This window comes from Ambystoma mexicanum, chromosome 1p (assembly GCF_040938575.1).
Source record: "Ambystoma mexicanum isolate Mex_15411 chromosome 1p, UKY_AmexF1_1, whole genome shotgun sequence".
NCBI classification, from domain to species: Eukaryota; Metazoa; Chordata; class Amphibia; order Caudata; family Ambystomatidae; genus Ambystoma; species Ambystoma mexicanum.
In genome coordinates, this window is record NC_090921.1 from 228,317,386 (window position 1) to 228,334,709 (window position 17,324).

The window sequence follows — 17,324 nt, forward strand, 5'->3', positions numbered from 1 at the left end:
GATGCAGCAGATGACATCTGGAAGAGAGCAGGCTTCCCCGGGGTCACAATAACAAACACATCACACGATGGGGCACCATTCGCAAACTGCAGACATGCTTCATGGCAGGCACTGAGGGTACAGTACCCGGACACATCAGACATAGGAGCTATTACCTCATGCAAGATGCGTGAGAACGAACATCCTGTTGATTATATCCAGGAAATTCAAGAGAAGTGGCGTATGGAAACTAGAGAACAATGGGACAAGACACCAGCAATATTCTATCATATACTAGTACAAGGGCTCCCAGAAGCAGTCCAGAAACAACTGAAGAAAGTAGTGGGGATGGAAGCAAAAGCATGGCCAGAAATACAACTGACAATAGTGCATCATTGTAGGACATGGCAAGAAAAAATGAAGCAAAAGGAAGACGATAGGAAAACGGAAGAGGCTAAATTAGTACAGAAAAAACTTACTAAATATACAATGGAAGGTGCACTAATAACTACACCTGCAACAATGACTCAAAACACCGCACAAGTAGTAGCTGCACAAGATCCCTCCCAAATACAATCATCACAGACTGTAACACAACAGCTGCCGCCACTCCAACCATACACGACTAACATGGGAGGAGGATACTCAACGCCAGGAGCTGGGTATTATAATTACAACAGGGGAAGGGGAGGAATAATGAGGGGGAGAGGATACGGATATAGCACACAACAGCAGGGGGGAGGATTTCGAAATTTCTACCCCACCGTGCAACCAGTATACCAGGACAACCCAGGAAGCTTTCCATGGCAGAACAGGGAACCACTGGTGTGTTGGATTTGTGGATTAGTAGGGCACATGTCACGCACGTGTAGAGTGAGACCAGGCACACCATCATGGAGTGAACAGGGACAACAAGGGCCCACACAGGAACAGCAGGGCATCCAGAAACAGCAGATATGGCAACGGGGAAATGGGGAGCAACAACCAGTAACACAACAACAGCCACAGACATATTCGCTGCCACAACAACAGGTAGCAATGACACAACAACCCCAAGTACAGCAAGCACAGCAACCTGCCCAAATCCAAGACCATAACATAACCTCTACCAATACACAACTACAGCAAACGCAACTGGGAAGGGTGACGGTCCTGGGACACAACCCTTACACAGGAAGTGGTCAATCATTATACCCTCAATAGGACAGCCCACAGACGGCCTTGGTGTGTCCCATCCTGTCGGTAACACCTAATAGTGCGGAGGAACCACGCATAGAGGTAACGATAGGTGACAAAATATTATCATTCCTTGTCGACACCGGAGCGACCCGGTCTTGCATAAGGGAAGGTAAATTTAAGATGTCAGGTGAAGCCATGAACACCCAAAGATTTTCTGGGGCTAAGGGATTGGTTCCCTTTACTGATAACATTCCCTTATCGATTGGGGATTATGACATGTCAGTCCCGCTTTTATATTCTAGGGCCTCACCAGTAAACATACTGGGGAGAGACATAATGAGCAGGTTGAATATGACAATCTCCTTTACGGAGGACGGCATAGTCTGCTCCACTCCAGGAATTAACATGCTCACTGCACAACAAATTATGCAAGCATACTGTGGACAGACAGTGATTAGGGCTGAGCCAGTAGATGGTGAACTGTTCCAGTACGGGACAGACATGGCTTTTGCATGGATGCCAGGAATTGAAGGAAAGATCTGGAGGAGGCCAGCAGCCTATTTGTTTAGACCAGAAACACCAGCCAATGAACCAGAAGGAAAGGTGATTGCAGTGAACATAGAGAGCATTATAGCAACTGCTGATTACATTGCAGTACACGCCCATGACGGAGAAGGGAGAGCATGGAGGGCAGTGATAGCACCAGCAGAGGGATGTAGACTCACCCAGGTGTCAGATGAGGAGCTCTTCTCAGAAGAAAAGGAAGAAGGTGAAATGGTGTTTATGATGAGTGTAGAGATATGGCTTAGAGTGACGTACAAACAAGTGGCACACAAAATTGCAATGGCACTTGAAGCACCCACATCCACCCCAGCTCCCTTCTTTGAGGAGGATATGGCAAAGGTACCGACATCATTATGGACTACTAGTCCCTATGACGTGGGGTGTATAAAAAGTATAGGGGGAGTAAGAATAAAATTGAAAAAAGGTGCCATACTCCCCAGAGTGAAACAGTACCCACTATCAAAAGAGGCAGATGAGGGCATATATGAAACAATAACGGCCCTTATAAATAGTGGCATATTGGTACCATCAGAATCACCATGTAACACAGCTGTATACCCAGTGCGCAAAGCCAAAAGGGGGTCTTGGCGCTTCATACAGGACCTCAGGCCCTTGAACAACATAGTGGAAGCAGAATACCCCATAGCAGCGAACCCGGCCACAGTATTGTGCGGCATTCCAGCAGAGGCATCAGGATTTACAGTGATAGACCTAAAAAATGCCTTTTTCTCAATACCCCTGCACCCAGACTCACAAGATCTGACAAGCTTCACGTATAGGAACACAAAGTGGAAACACACCAGATTGCCACAAGGCTACTGCGAGTCACCCTCAATCTTCAACAGGGTAATACAGATGGATTTGGGTAACATTGAAGTGGAAAGCACAGTGTTGCAGTATGTTGATGACATAATAATTTGCAGCACAAGCGAAAGAAGATGTAGAGAGGACTCATTGAAGATGCTGACGGTATTGGCTGAAAAGGGTTACAAAGTAGACAAGGAGAAGTTACAGTACTGTCAGGAACAGGTACTTTACATCGGTCAGCTCATATCTCAATATGGGAGAAAGATTGCACCACAAAGAGCACAGGCTATTTCAAAAACGCCGCCGCCCCACACAGTGAGGGAACTGCAGCAGTTCCTGGGATTGTGCAACTACTGTAGAGCCTGGGTATTTGATTACAGCTCATACATAAGACCCCTACTTGAGGCATTAAAAGAAGCTAACAAAGGGGAGAAAAAGTTGGGGTGGACAATGGAAATGAAAGAGGCTTTTGATGAACTGAAAGATGCAATATCAACTGCTCCGGTGCTGGCCACCCCAGATTATGAACGACAATTTTTTATATTTTCACATTGCGACTCAGCAGTAATGAAAGCAGTGTTGGCTCAAAAAACAAGCATGGGCTACAAACCAGTAGCGTTTTACAGTGGTCACTTGGATCCTGTGATGTTAGGACATTTCCCGTGCGAACAAGGTCTCGCCGCAGCTGCCTTTGCGGTAGAGAAAGCATCTACAATCACAATGGGGTGCTCAACCACACTATTTGTGGAACATGCACTATTTGCAATATTGAACAAGCCTAAGTCCACACTAACCACGCAGAGGGCGTCAGGTTATGAGATCATCTTATCTAGACCAGAACTATTAATTGTTAGATGCAGCACGGTTAACCCTGCAAGGTTTATAGCAGAAGTAATTGAGGAAGGAGATTATGCACACGATTGTACGCAGACTACCGAAATGTACTCGTGTACTAGAAAGGTTGAAGAGAACGCACTAGATGGAGGTGAGCTCTTGTTCATTGATGGGTCCTCAACGATAGACCAAAGTGATGGGATAAGGAGAACTGGGGCAGCAGTGGTAAAAATGACAGAGGAACCGGTGTGTGTGGCGATGAAATGTGTACAATTACCACAGCATTACTCTGCTCAAGCAGCCAAATTGGTTGCACTGATCTTGGCAGGAAAGTTTCGACAAACGAGTGACTATATATTGTGACAGCGCATATGTCACGTCTACTGTCCACTCCGGATTGTCCAAATGGAGGAGAAGAGGGATTAGGAGAGCTGACGGCACCCCAGTGCAACATGCTCTCTTGTTGGCTGAACTAATTGAAGTAATAAATGACCCCCAAGAATTAGCTTTAGTCAAATGTACCGCACACACCAATGGAGAAGATCATATCTCAAAAGGGAATGCAGCAGCTGACGCACATGCGAAGTATGCTGCATATTTTGGTGAGATATGGAACCCCCCAGAGTCAGAGAGAGGGAGAGGGAGGGGAATAGCTAAGGAGATGTTGATAAGAGAAGGATACACCCATCTCCCAGCCACACAGATAATGGAGCTACAAGCGGCTGCACCAATGGCAGAAAAAGAAATATGGGTAAGAAGAGGATGTACAATGTCACCAACGGACGCACTATGGCGCCAGGGTAACACTGGAAAGATGGTAATGCCATTGGCACTATTGAACACCGCCCTGAGCCAACTCCACCACCCAGCCCACACAGGCAAGGAAGTTATCGCAGCACGAATTAGGGAAGATTGGTTCTGTCCCGAGTTAGATTCCCATGTGACGAATTTTATCAGCAATTGTCTCACATGTCAACAGTTCACGGCCGGTCACACGCTGAAGGTGATAAAAGGTACTATACCCCGGCCTGAGGGACCCTTCATGCACATCCATATTGACTATGTTGATATGATCAACGTATGTCAAGGAAATAGGTATATGATTGTAGTAGTATGCCCATTCTCCAGGTGGATTGAGGCAGGACCCTGCTCACACCCAGATGCATTCAGAGCAGCTAAATTTCTAGTGAGGGAGGTTTTCCCCAGGTGGGGAGTGTGCGAGGTACTGCGGTCAGATAATGGTCCGCATTTCGCTAATTAAATGTTCCAACACAACACATCCTTACTGAATATCAAGCATAAATTTGCCTGTGCATATCACCCGCAGGCCAACGGTATATGCGAACGCCTGAATGGCCTACTGAAGGAAGCAATTGCAAAGATACAGCAGACAACAAAGAAAAGTTGGCTGTATTGCCTTCCGCTAGCCCTATTTGAGCTAAGGAATAGACCAGGCTCCGATCACCACCTCACCCCTCACGAGGTGGTGACAGGACGACAAATGCGCCTTCCTCTAACGCCTACATCAAGAGCATTCACAGGCTATGAAAATACAGCAATTGTTCTTGGTGATGAAATGTACCAATATGTGTCTTCCTTGATTACTAGTGTGGTGTTTGTGTCTCAACAGCTCGAGCGCACGCGGGGCGGGTCTAAGAGTGATCAACAAGAAGACGCGGATAAAGAATTGGAAAAGGGAAAACTGTGCAAAATTGCTAAAGGTGACCACGTACTACTCCGCAATTTCAACAGAAAGTGGAACAGCCCACGCTTCACTGGCCCCCACCTGGTAGAGGAAGTATCAACGAGAGCAGTAAAGCTACAGGACAAACGTGCCTGGAATCATCTACACGACGTAAAGATCTGCAAACTCCAGACCCGCCCTAGCGTCACCGACAGGGCCATTGGAAGAACAGCAACAGCGTCTCCCACGGAGGAAGAGACTTTTACCACAGCTAACGACCCAAGTGTCCCCCTACCCTACCACCCCCCTGATTCCCCAGAGACAACTACTGGCATAGAGAAGGGTAATTCCCACACCGCCCACCCCATGGTCACACGATCAAAGAGTAAAGTGACTTCCGCCAGTTGAGCCCTAAGCCCCCTGCCTGAATAACCCAACTGAAGGACATTTGAAGGACATTGTTTTGCACATATACACTTGTAAACACTTGAATGTTCTCTCTTCTTTTTTCTCTCGCACATGCAGGTACCGGGTATTATTGTACTGCCAAGAATATAAATAACTAACAAGGTTCACTGCCCAGGAGTAGATGCTACCCTCAGACGATAACTACCCTGAAGAATTATCACACCAATTTGTCCATCACATAAAAAGGCCAAAGTACCTAAAAAGAAGGAGGGTACGTGTCTACTACGCGGCATTTCTCTTGGCCATAGTACAATCAATGCCCCATCTCCACCCTTACTTGCCTGTCCTAAGAGATAGATCACTTAGATTGGCGTGGGAACAGCTCTTCGCCTGGGCACTGAACGACTACCTGATAGGGAGAGCTTGAAAACAACAACTAACACTAATAACGAGCATATTGAGAATTTTCAGGCGGGCAACTTTAATGTCGCAAGAATTAGCTGCCGCACTGCAGCAAGGTAAGAGCAAAAATGCCGGTGAGATTAGCATCTGTAATAAAAATGATAGGGATCTTGATGATCACCGGGTTCTTGGCTGCCTCTGTATGGCAGAACAGTTGTGCCATCAATATTTTGGCTGTTCCCAAATCTAATATACCTCCACCCCCGGCTGCAACAGGTGTTACGTCAGGTGGTACTAGCAAAATCCCACACAAGGGAAATAGAGTTAAACGCAGCACATACTCAGACCGTAAAGGTATTGACAACTACATACAAGATTCAGCACACGTCTCGAATAACATGTGGTACCAACACATGACCCAAATAGGTAAGCAGACAACGGAAGACAGCTGCTATGTCTGCTCATTGATCCCATACGCCATGAGCGCTTCCAGAACTTTCGTTGCCACGGAAATTGATGAAAAAACAGCACGATGTATAATATACTTGACACTGTTCCAAACGAAAGGGAGATTCCAAGTGAACACGGTGCACCTGGTATGGAAAACACGAGACACATACCCGTACGAAAACAATTTCCTCAAGGTTTACTTGAGTTACAACAAGGCCAGTTTACACGCTGAGGCATTCAAATACATAACAAGCGGCCCTGAAAAAGGAGAAACAAAGAAAGTAATATTACAGTACCTACCATGTGATTGGTACGCCACTGAAGTCCCTGGTAAACAAGGATGTTGGCAGAGACCACTGATAATAATAACAGTGAAGGTGTACCTGGGTGACAAATGGAACATAGGAGTGGCTGGCAGCAACATGGTAACGAGAGAGGATACTAAGAGTATTGTTGAACACAACGACAGATGTTGGATGACTTGGGTCAAATACGTACCCATGCTAACATGGTTAGAGAAGGATGAAGACCCAATAACAATACTCCCGCTGACTGCGCCTAAGGTATGCTACCAACATAAAGGAGAAGTGGACGTGGGATACAACACCAACTGTGCAAGTGTGACAGAGTTACCTGAGGGGGGAGCAGGAACAGCAGTGGTAATGGACCATTACTGGGCCTGCGGAAACAAGGCATACCACACACTGCCCCCTCTGTGGAATGGTATATGCACAATGGTACACGTCAATGTACCATCACTAGTGGTGCCCCAGAAACATGTGAATGTGGCAAGCTTTCCCAAAATGGATGAAGGAAACAAGAGGAAGAAGAGATCTGTACACACTCAAAAGGAGCCAGAGAACCAAAACAGCGGCAACAATTCTGTCCTGAATAGGAAGAAGAGACAAGGAGAACCTCTGACAGGAAATTACCTATGGGGACGATCGGAAACAGCACTCTCTTCAATCCCACCAGAACACAGACTATTCAGCAGAGCAGCAATGTTCTTCTCCTCAATAATACATCCGGGACTACAGGCTTACGCAAACGCAAAATGGCTCCAGATAACTAGGTGGGAACTAATGATGACAATTAATTCTACAGTAAATGGATTCAACGCAATAAAAGAAGAACTGCGAGCAGTGAGGATGGTAGCACTACAGAACAGATATGTACTGGACCTCCTCACAGCAATGGAAGGAGGAGTTTGCGCAAAGATAGGACAATCATGCTGCACATTCATCCCTGCTAACGATGCTGACAATGGTACACTGACAGAAGCAGTATCACAATTGGCCCAGATGCACTCCAAGATGATGGATGAAAGTAAAGGTGTGAAAAAGGATGAGAGCTGGTTTTGAATATTATGGTCATGGATGCCATCTTGGTTGTCAGACGGACTGAAGATTATAGTTGGGTGCATTATTTTGGCTGGAGCTGCACTGATCTTGATAAGATTTTGGAAGGCCCGGAAGACACGCACCACTGACGAAATGATCGAAATGGTTGGTATGCACCCCTTGATGCCAGCAGATGATGGCCAACACACTGGAATAATAATAAAAGAGAGAGAAAAGTTGCGCAACCAGATCATCACCAACCATCTGGACCCACCATCTGTGAAGCTCGAAAACCCAAGAAACCCAAGGAGCTACATAGGAAAGTGGGTATACTGCACACCTGGAGGAACATGTGTATATATGTATTGGTCATTTGAAGATCATGTTAACCACTATGGACATTTGGGAGGAGTAACTAAAATATGGAGGGTGAGAGGAGATAAGGAAAAGGATATGTTTGTGGTCGACAAGTCGACCAGAGGGGGGACTGAAGTGGGAGAATGGAAGAAAAGGCTCCCACCAATCCCCTCTCTCCCTTGGCCTAGAGGATCACGGCCCAGGCACCCGCCACGAGAGGAGTTTGCCCATCTACCAGACGACCAAATACCCTGGTACAAGAACATACGGATGTGCCCTCCCGTGTGCCCGCCAGCCTGCCATACCCTTGCCGACGCATGCGGCATGGAGGGACTCGACTGAATCATCCAGCACTAACTCAACACATCGTTAGAGATGCCATGACGACCCAGCCAACGGCCAGGATACCCGTGCAACATACACACTGGACACTCCCACACCAATCCACACGAAGAACATACTCAGTGCTATGACGTAGGTGACGGACACACCCACAGACGCGCATCTTTATTATTTTTCACATAGGCTTCTCAAAATGCAGAAACGCAAGACGCACAATGAACTCATCTAAAAGCTTGCTCACGCTTCTCCTAAACCCATGCGCAATAATGAAAAGCATAATGAAGACACGATACTGGGGATAAAGCAATATGATACCATAACCTAAAGCGCCTGTGTATCAAACGGCTCTACCTATACACCAGGCCCAAGTAGGCCTCAAGCAAGAGTCTCCATGAACATTGAATGAGCAAGAGTACAGTTGCTGATCCCGCAGAATGAGCCCGGCGAAAGCAGACAGTCAAGGGCACAATGTTGCTAACTCGCATGCCACAAGCCGACGCCAAGGTCACACCTGCAATTAAGCCAGGCACACAGTGGAAAATGCAATATTAATTGTGCAGAATTCTGCCTCAACCACGGTCCCACCTCACGTGACCAAGCCGAACCAAGCCCTTGGCCTAGAGGATCACGGCCCAGGCACCCGCCACGAGAGGAGTTTGCCCATCTACCAGACGACCAAATACCCTGGTACAAGAACATACGGATGTGCCCTCCCGCGTGCACGCCAGCCTGCCATACCCTTGCCGACGCCTGCGGCATGGAGGGACTCGACTGAATCATCCAGCACTAACTCAACACATCGTTAGAGATGCCATGACGACCCAGCCAACGGCCAGGATACCCGTGCAACATACACACTGGACACTCCCACACCAATCCACACGAAGAACATACTCAGTGCTATGACGTAGGTGACGGACACACCCACAGACGCGCATCTTTATTATTTTTCACATAGGCTTCTCAAAATGCAGAAACGCAAGACGCACAATGAACTCATCTAAAAGCTTGCTCACGCTTCTCCTAAACCCATGCGCAATAATGAAAAGCATAATGAAGACACGATACTGGGGATAAAGCAATATGATACCATAACCTAAAGCGCCTGTGTATCAAACGGCTCTACCTATACACCAGGCCCAAGTAGGCCTCAAGCAAGAGTCTCCATGAACATTGAATGAGCAAGAGTACAGTTGCTGATCCCGCAGAATGAGCCCGGCGAAAGCAGACAGTCAAGGGCACAATGTTGCTAACTCGCATGCCACAAGCCGACGCCAAGGTCACACCTGCAATTAAGCCAGGCACACAGTGGAAAATGCAATATTAATTGTGCAGAATTCTGCCTCAACCACGGTCCCACCTCACGTGACCAAGCCGAACCAAGCCCTTGGCCTAGAGGATCACGGCCCAGGCACCCGCCACGAGAGGAGTTTGCCCATCTACCAGACGACCAAATACCCTGGTACAAGAACATACGGATGTGCCCTCCCGCGTGCACGCCAGCCTGCCATACCCTTGCCGACGCCTGCGGCATGGAGGGACTCGACTGAATCATCTAGCACTAACTCAACACATCGTTAGAGATGCCATGACGACCCAGCCAACGGCCAGGATACCCGTGCAACATACACACTGGACACTCCCACACCAATCCACACGAAGAACATACTCAGTGCTATGACGTAGGTGACGGACACACCCACAGACGCGCATCTTTATTATTTTTCACATAGGCTTCTCAAAATGCAGAAACGCAAGACGCACAATGAACTCATCTAAAAGCTTGCTCACGCTTCTCCTAAACCCATGCGCAATAATGAAAAGCATAATGAAGACACGATACTGGGGATAAAGCAATATGATACCATAACCTAAAGCGCCTGTGTATCAAACGGCTCTACCTATACACCAGGCCCAAGTAGGCCTCAAGCAAGAGTCTCCATGAACATTGAATGAGCAAGAGTACAGTTGCTGATCCCGCAGAATGAGCCCGGCGAAAGCAGACAGTCAAGGGCACAATGTTGCTAACTCGCATGCCACAAGCCGACGCCAACGTCACACCTGCAATTAAGCCAGGCACACAGTGGAAAATGCAATATTAATTGTGCAGAATTCTGCCTCAACCACGGTCCCACCTCACGTGACCAAGCCGAACCTGACAGGGTGCCAGGCCCGGGAGGAGGGAGACACCTGGATTCCCCGCTTCAAGACTCAGGCAGATACAATTAAGCGTCTCAAAGGACATCTGCAGCGGTGGGAGTAGTCGGCCTTCCGGCATATGAATAAATCTTCACATTGTCTGCACATACCCATAGTGAAACATTGTTGCAAATGACAGGTGCACCGCGAGCTGGGAACAGCGATGGTCCCAGATTGGGGGCTCGCGAATGGACCAATCAGAACATGAGGCCCTTATCACTGACGCCATTAACATTAGCCAATCCTCAGGGGTCTTCATGTAACAATTTTCATGTATCGAATTGAAGGGACAACCCAAGTATACCACCTGACTAACACTCACCCACTAATATCGCTCTCTATACGTATGCTATACTAACCCTACCACTCGAGGAACCAATCCAGAGTGGCGATAGGTTTTTTGCTAACTTTCCAAGGTGACGCAAGTAGCGCGTCATACTAAGGTAAAAAGGGCCTGCGAGCCTATGATGAAGAGAGAGAGTCAGGACGGACGCGTACGTTCCTTGACCCATCCCTGCCGTTTGTTCAATAAACAGCAGAACCACCTTGCTTCTTGCGTGTGCCTCATACTCATTTTTTGGGATACACGGGAGGAGTTGGGGCCTCCCTGCCCGGAGGTCCGCAGACGGCTCAGCCGACCCCGGGAGAATTTCCCCCCGACACTTTCAATATAAGACTTGTTTGCTATGAATTGAATGTACCATTAAGCACAGTTTGGACTGTTATTTATTTATTTATTCTATACTAGTGGAAATGCCTGTGGACACGGGCCAAAGTTGTGTTGGAGAAAAGAATGCAGTATATTCCTTAGGCAACAGCTCCCTCTAGCGGTGAGAGGCGACGCAGGCAGCCTCTGCTGCGCATGACTGCATCGGACAAAAAACTACATCTGGCCTTTTATTACTGTAAGATAAAGTTTAGTCTGAGAGAAGTTTTAAGTACACTTGTAAAAGGAACTCTTTATTGAGATTTTTCTGACTTTGATTCTTCACAGGTGGCGAAACCGGGAGTGTGCCCCTGGTTCACGCCTGTTGCAGGTACTATATCCACACAGGTACTATAAAATGACACTGATCTCCTTATCCAAGCCCCTGATCATAGTAAAGAACGTCGGTACTTGCATGAGTGTGTAGCCCATGTCCTGTTTTTCCGGCCCACAGATCTGTTTGTTGTCTGTGATGTTCTGTGTTGCCTGTATTTTTGTAATCAGCGCCCTGATGCCTGTGGGTTTGCTCTGCTTTATAAATGCTAAAAGAAATAAGATAAACAAGTCGCCTTGGTCTCATTAAAGGCCGCATATAGTGCCTGGAGACCGAACAAAGAATCACACAATAATCATTTGGGGTGCATCACTGCTGGTTTCATGTGGAGCCAAGATGGCACGCTGCCCCACTGGACTGGCATCCACTGTGACGTTTGTATGGAACAATGGTTCAATTGATTCCATGTGCTCTGCATCAGCTACGTAGTCGGTAATGACCTGTAGAGTGTGTCAGTAGTCATCAGTCTATGCTCGTCCCACTTTCCTAAGGGAACAGAGTGTAATAGGACCAGGATTTTAACATTTCCAATGGTTGGCCATTTCCATGAATGACCTGAGTGAAGATAGCTCTTCCCGAGGAGCTGTTAGTGTCGAAGCTGTAGCTTTATTAGGGACCGTCTGCATGCCCTTGACAGAGAAGTTGTGCCCATAGGATTTCAACGTAGGTTGATTGAACTGCCATTATTATCAAACCTGCCTGCACGATCACCTGGGAGATTATAGATAGCATCTCTTACACCAGGTGTTAGGGAGAGTTCTCAAAATGTGTTATTTTCCCTTACCTTTTGAGACCCCCAGCAACTTTGCTCGATTTCTAAGATTTTATTTTTTTACCTGGGATGAGTGAGAGCCTTTTTTCCCCACTCTTCCATGTATTTTGATGGGTGTTTTACTTTTGTGTTCTTTGGTTATGGAGTTTTAAAACAAATCCATAGGCATCATCTTTTTCTGTATGTCACAAAGCACCTTCAGTGCAGTGGCACAGGGATGTCTTTCAGACTTTCCAAGGTTTAAACACCTACTCTGGGACTGACTACTGTCTACCAGAGCATGTAAAGTTAAATTGACTTTACTAGTCTCTTTAAATTTACAGACCCAGCACGCACTATCTTCCTATAGAGTGCTGGAGGGGTTGCCTAGCTTCCCCTGAGTCAAAACACTCATCTAACAGTCAAATGTTACCCTTTCCCTCTTTAAATGGCTGGTGGTAGTGGTTTAGATCAAACTACCATGATTTTTCCCGACCGCGAGCAACGGTAGCAAAAAATCGGGTCAGCCATGTTTTTCAAAATGGTGGCCAGAACCTGTAAAAACAGACTCCGGTCAACTTTTTACACCATTTCTTTTAGGAAAGGTTCTTCTTGTGTTTGTCTCTGCACGCCAAACCAGGTTTGGTCCCTTTGTTCATTGGCCTTTGACAGGCTTCAGTGCTGAAGCCCTCCTCCGGTGCCAGGGTGTCTGGGGTGGACAGGATGTGAAGGAGGTGCCCGAAACTCTCATCTCTCTGTGCTTAGTCACCTAGGAGACCTCAATGCACTCTGGCGGGATTGGCCGGCTGGCTGTCCGTCAAGGACAGCCACCCTGCTGTGTGAGTGACAGCCAGGCTGGAATGAATGGGGGAAAACTGTTTAAAAGCAAGTCTCTGGGACTTGGAAAGCAGAGTCCACCACTGGAACGAAAGAATCGAAGACGAGCTGAAGGAAGAGAACTGCAGCAGGGATTGATTTGGAAAGCCTGGGAAACGACTTTTTAAGATGTTTCTGTTATTATTAGCAGTGCCTCTTCTAATATGTAAATGTTTAAGTAATTGGATTGTGATGGAACGTTTTCGACTGAAAGCTCGCACACAGCCCCACTTACCGACCACATTTCTTATCAGGCAACGAAAGCGCGCAATAATAAGCTTATTTTACAGCTAGGATGTCTGCGAGTTTTAAACGCAAAAAAGAAAATCTAATTTAATATAGATATTCAAACTTTCTTAACACAATGCATAAAACCAAATTGCAGATTTGTGTTAACGGATTTTAGATACACTGCTTTACAAAAGTGTGCAATCCTTGGCACATCATTTAATCTCACTGGGCATTGCGTGAAAACAAAAGGGTGTGTCTAAACGGGACCTATGTCCAAGGTGCTTACCAGAACGGCCGGTGGCAAAAGCGCTGCGACTGAATGTCCGGCTTCATAGCGTGTTGAGTACATGCATGTCTTTTTTCCATATAAAGCACTTCTATAAAGTACAAGTCAAATTTTTCCATCCACTGATTCGATCTAGGTCCTACATTTCTTGGCTCAAACATGTCAAAATAAAGTACAAGATCGTCAGCACTAATACGGTCTGAGTGAGCCTGTGATTGTGACATCGTCACTACCTCAATATAACATTTCAAATCTTTGTTCTCATCAGACGAGAAAGACATCGGTCAACACAGAATAGTGCTGTGAAATCTGGCCATTCCAGGAGAAAAACATCAGAAAGTATATAGTATCCCTTGACAATGGCATGGACCTTTAGTAACTATGTTCTCTCAGTAGTTTACCTGAGATGATAACTTGACAAGTTTTCCAAAAATCAGTGGGAGATGGAGTCTGAGGAGTGATTCCTTCTTAGAGTAAGGTAAAGGGAAGAAGTATGCTTTACTTTCAAAAAGTACAGTTCCGGAATGGTGAATATGGTTTCAAAAGTAGTGGAACTGTTAACAGTAATAAATAAAAGTAGTGACACTGCGCTCAGACTGCTCTCGCTCACTTCGATCTCGGGTCCAGAGGGACACAATGTGCACTCAATAACCTGCCTCAAAATGACTACAGAGATGACCTAAGAACAGGCAGGCACAATATCTGAACAATTAGGTCAGGCCCGGACTGGCCTATAGGGCAATGCTCGAACCACAAAACTCAAAATGCTAGTGTGGGCCAGTTTTTTTGCATCAAAGTGGGTCACGTTTTTGGCCCATGTTGGTCAGTTTGATAAGTTACTTCACTATGCGGCTAGTAGTTTTGCCCTGTGTTACTTAATACATATTCTTTAAAATTCACAATTTATATCAAAACCTCCCCCTTGGGTACTACTCAGTCTGTCACAAAAGGAATGAATTGCCATTTGCAATTGTGGGCCACTTTTTCATTGATGTTCGAGACAATTTTATGCCCCAGCCCGACCCTGAATTAGGTTTGAAAGAGGAGGAGGATTACAGGGGTCAAGCTTGCGTGCATCTGTCTGGATCAGTGCCGTAGAGTGAGGATGCGCAAAGGGGTAACAGAGAAGATGAGCTAGCTTTCTGTAGTGGGAGCTCGGAGAGTTAGGACCACAGCTCCTCGGTTACTCACTACATGTGGACTATTTATTCTTACAGGGATTAAGCTGTTGTCCTGCATGTTGTGGGGGGCGGCGGTCATGCGGCAGGCCTCATTGGTGCTGGGGTCACCCCGGTTTTACGGATGTGGTGCAGGGCAGGGCCCTGAGAGGCTGTGTGCCACAGCCTGGGCGCCGGAGCACCATGGATGCCTGGATCATCCAGGATGGTGGGTGCCGGGGCTGGACCCTGGGCACCAGGCTGGTCTGGGGGGCCCAGACCAGCAATGACCTGCAGGGCTGTGGTCACACAGCATGGAGCCTGCAGGCCCGGGCCGCAGGACCGTGATCACATGGTGTAGGCCTGCAGGCCCACAATGGGAGACCGACACAGATGTTCCATGGTTGGAGTCTGCAGTCGTTCTGCTGCACGTGCCTGCAGGGGCTCCTTTTATTTGCTAGTCATGGCCCATCTTAAAGGGGCAATACACGTGGGAGGGACACATCCCCTTAAAGGGGCAATACACATGGGAGGGTCATACATAACACTCCTCCTTTTTCATAAGGAACAAAACAAACATTGCTGAGACATACATGAATCCCATCCGTTACAGAACGACAAAGTATTTATCACTTTAGAAATTGCAGGGTAGACAGAAAAAAGGATATGCCACTGACACATACATAGCTAACTCAGGTAGTTACAAACATATCATATACTAACCCATTCTAAACATACTCAGCAGGTGACAGTCGTGGTCGGTGAACTGCCTGTAGAATCTAGGCAGTTCTACCACAGTTTACAAAACCCTTTATTAACCTGGGGTTTGAAACTGCAACTACTGAAAAAGACACCATGGTTGGTGGCTGGCACTATATGCACTCATAGTAACTGCGGGATCACAGCTTCACATTATTGTTCTTTACTGAGACCACTTTACGCATGTAGCTACTATGAAGGTTTAAAGCATCAAAACACACAAGTTTACTGAGTCCTCTTTATGCAATTGCAGGACTGCAGGAGACCAGTTAATTTTCCATCAGTGTCCGTTCAGGAGTCACTTCCCTGGGTCCAGGTCCATTGATGGTACTGTTCAGGACCGGCAAAGCCGCACCTGGTGGGTACCAGCGGCCACATCGGCATAGTCCCTTTATGTTCAGGGCAGGGCAGCGAGACGCTGATCGGAGGGCGTCGAGGCTGCTCCATGTGCTGTTGATAGAGCACGGGGTGACAGGACATCACTCACTCCCTTCTTCAGCGATGTTCCCCCAGTCAAGCGTATCTCTTTCCTCCAGGGGTGCAGGAGGGTGCACAAGCACTCATGATGATCTGAAACCCATACCTTGCCCGTTGCACTGCTCCTTGGCATTGGGGGGCCAGGGCTGCATGGTTTTGTCAAGTTGTTGGCTGAACTCAGAGGGTCCGGCAGGTATCTCCCCCAAGCCCATGTTAGCCTGGTCCTTCGATGGCATGGCATGCAGGGTGACATTAGTGGCAGGCAGTCAGGAACATTCGTGGCACGGTGTGGAGGCCACCTGTAGGGCAAACTGGGTGACTGTAGTGGCCCGGTGCTGGGGCTATCTATAGGGCAGGCAGTCAGGGTGGCTTCCGTGGCATTGTGTTGGGCCACTTGTAGGAGAGGCAAGTAGGGTGGGTGACTGTAGTGGCTGAGTGTCGGGTCTACTTTCAAGACAAAGTGCTGAGGCCACTGCTCCTTGCGGGTACTGGGTTGGCCAGGATACATGTGGTAGTGGGGGCACTGTTAACCCAACAATGATGCCATCTGGACATCTCCCCCCAGGCAGGGGAGTGCACACCTCTTCCCTTCTGCTCTGGCAGCAACCTCTCTTCCTCCTTTCTTCCTCATTTCTCACATGCAACAGAAAGAGAAAATGGAACCATGATGGACAGGGAAACAAGCAGGGATTGCGTGGCCACCAGACCACAGAGCGATTTCTACCACAGGGGGCAGCACTTCTTTCCCTGCTCCAGACCGGAGCACATCCTTCTATGTCCCGCCCCATGGTCCGGCTTTTGGAGAGCCATCTGTTCTATCAGCTCTGGCAGGGAGCATGCATCTTTTTTATTTTTTTATTTCTGCTCCTACCGGAGCACAGTCACACACACCGTCCGCGGCCCGGGATCTCGCGAGTGCTTCACTTTCTTTCACTGCTGGGCCCGGGGTCATAGTGGGGGGGCTCTGACGGTTCTCCCCTCTGCTCCTGCTGGAGCACTGTTGCCACGCTCCTGACCAGAGCACTTCTTTTCATGTCGCCGCCGGGCCAAGGATCACAGTGAGCGCTCTGGCAGCGGCATCACTCAGGAAGGTGTTTCCGCTTGCAGGCACTCACCTCCTGGAGTTAGCAGCAATGCTGCTTTCCTTCTTCTTTGCCCGTCGGGGCACAGCTCCTCCCCTCCTCAGCGGGAGGTTGTTTTCT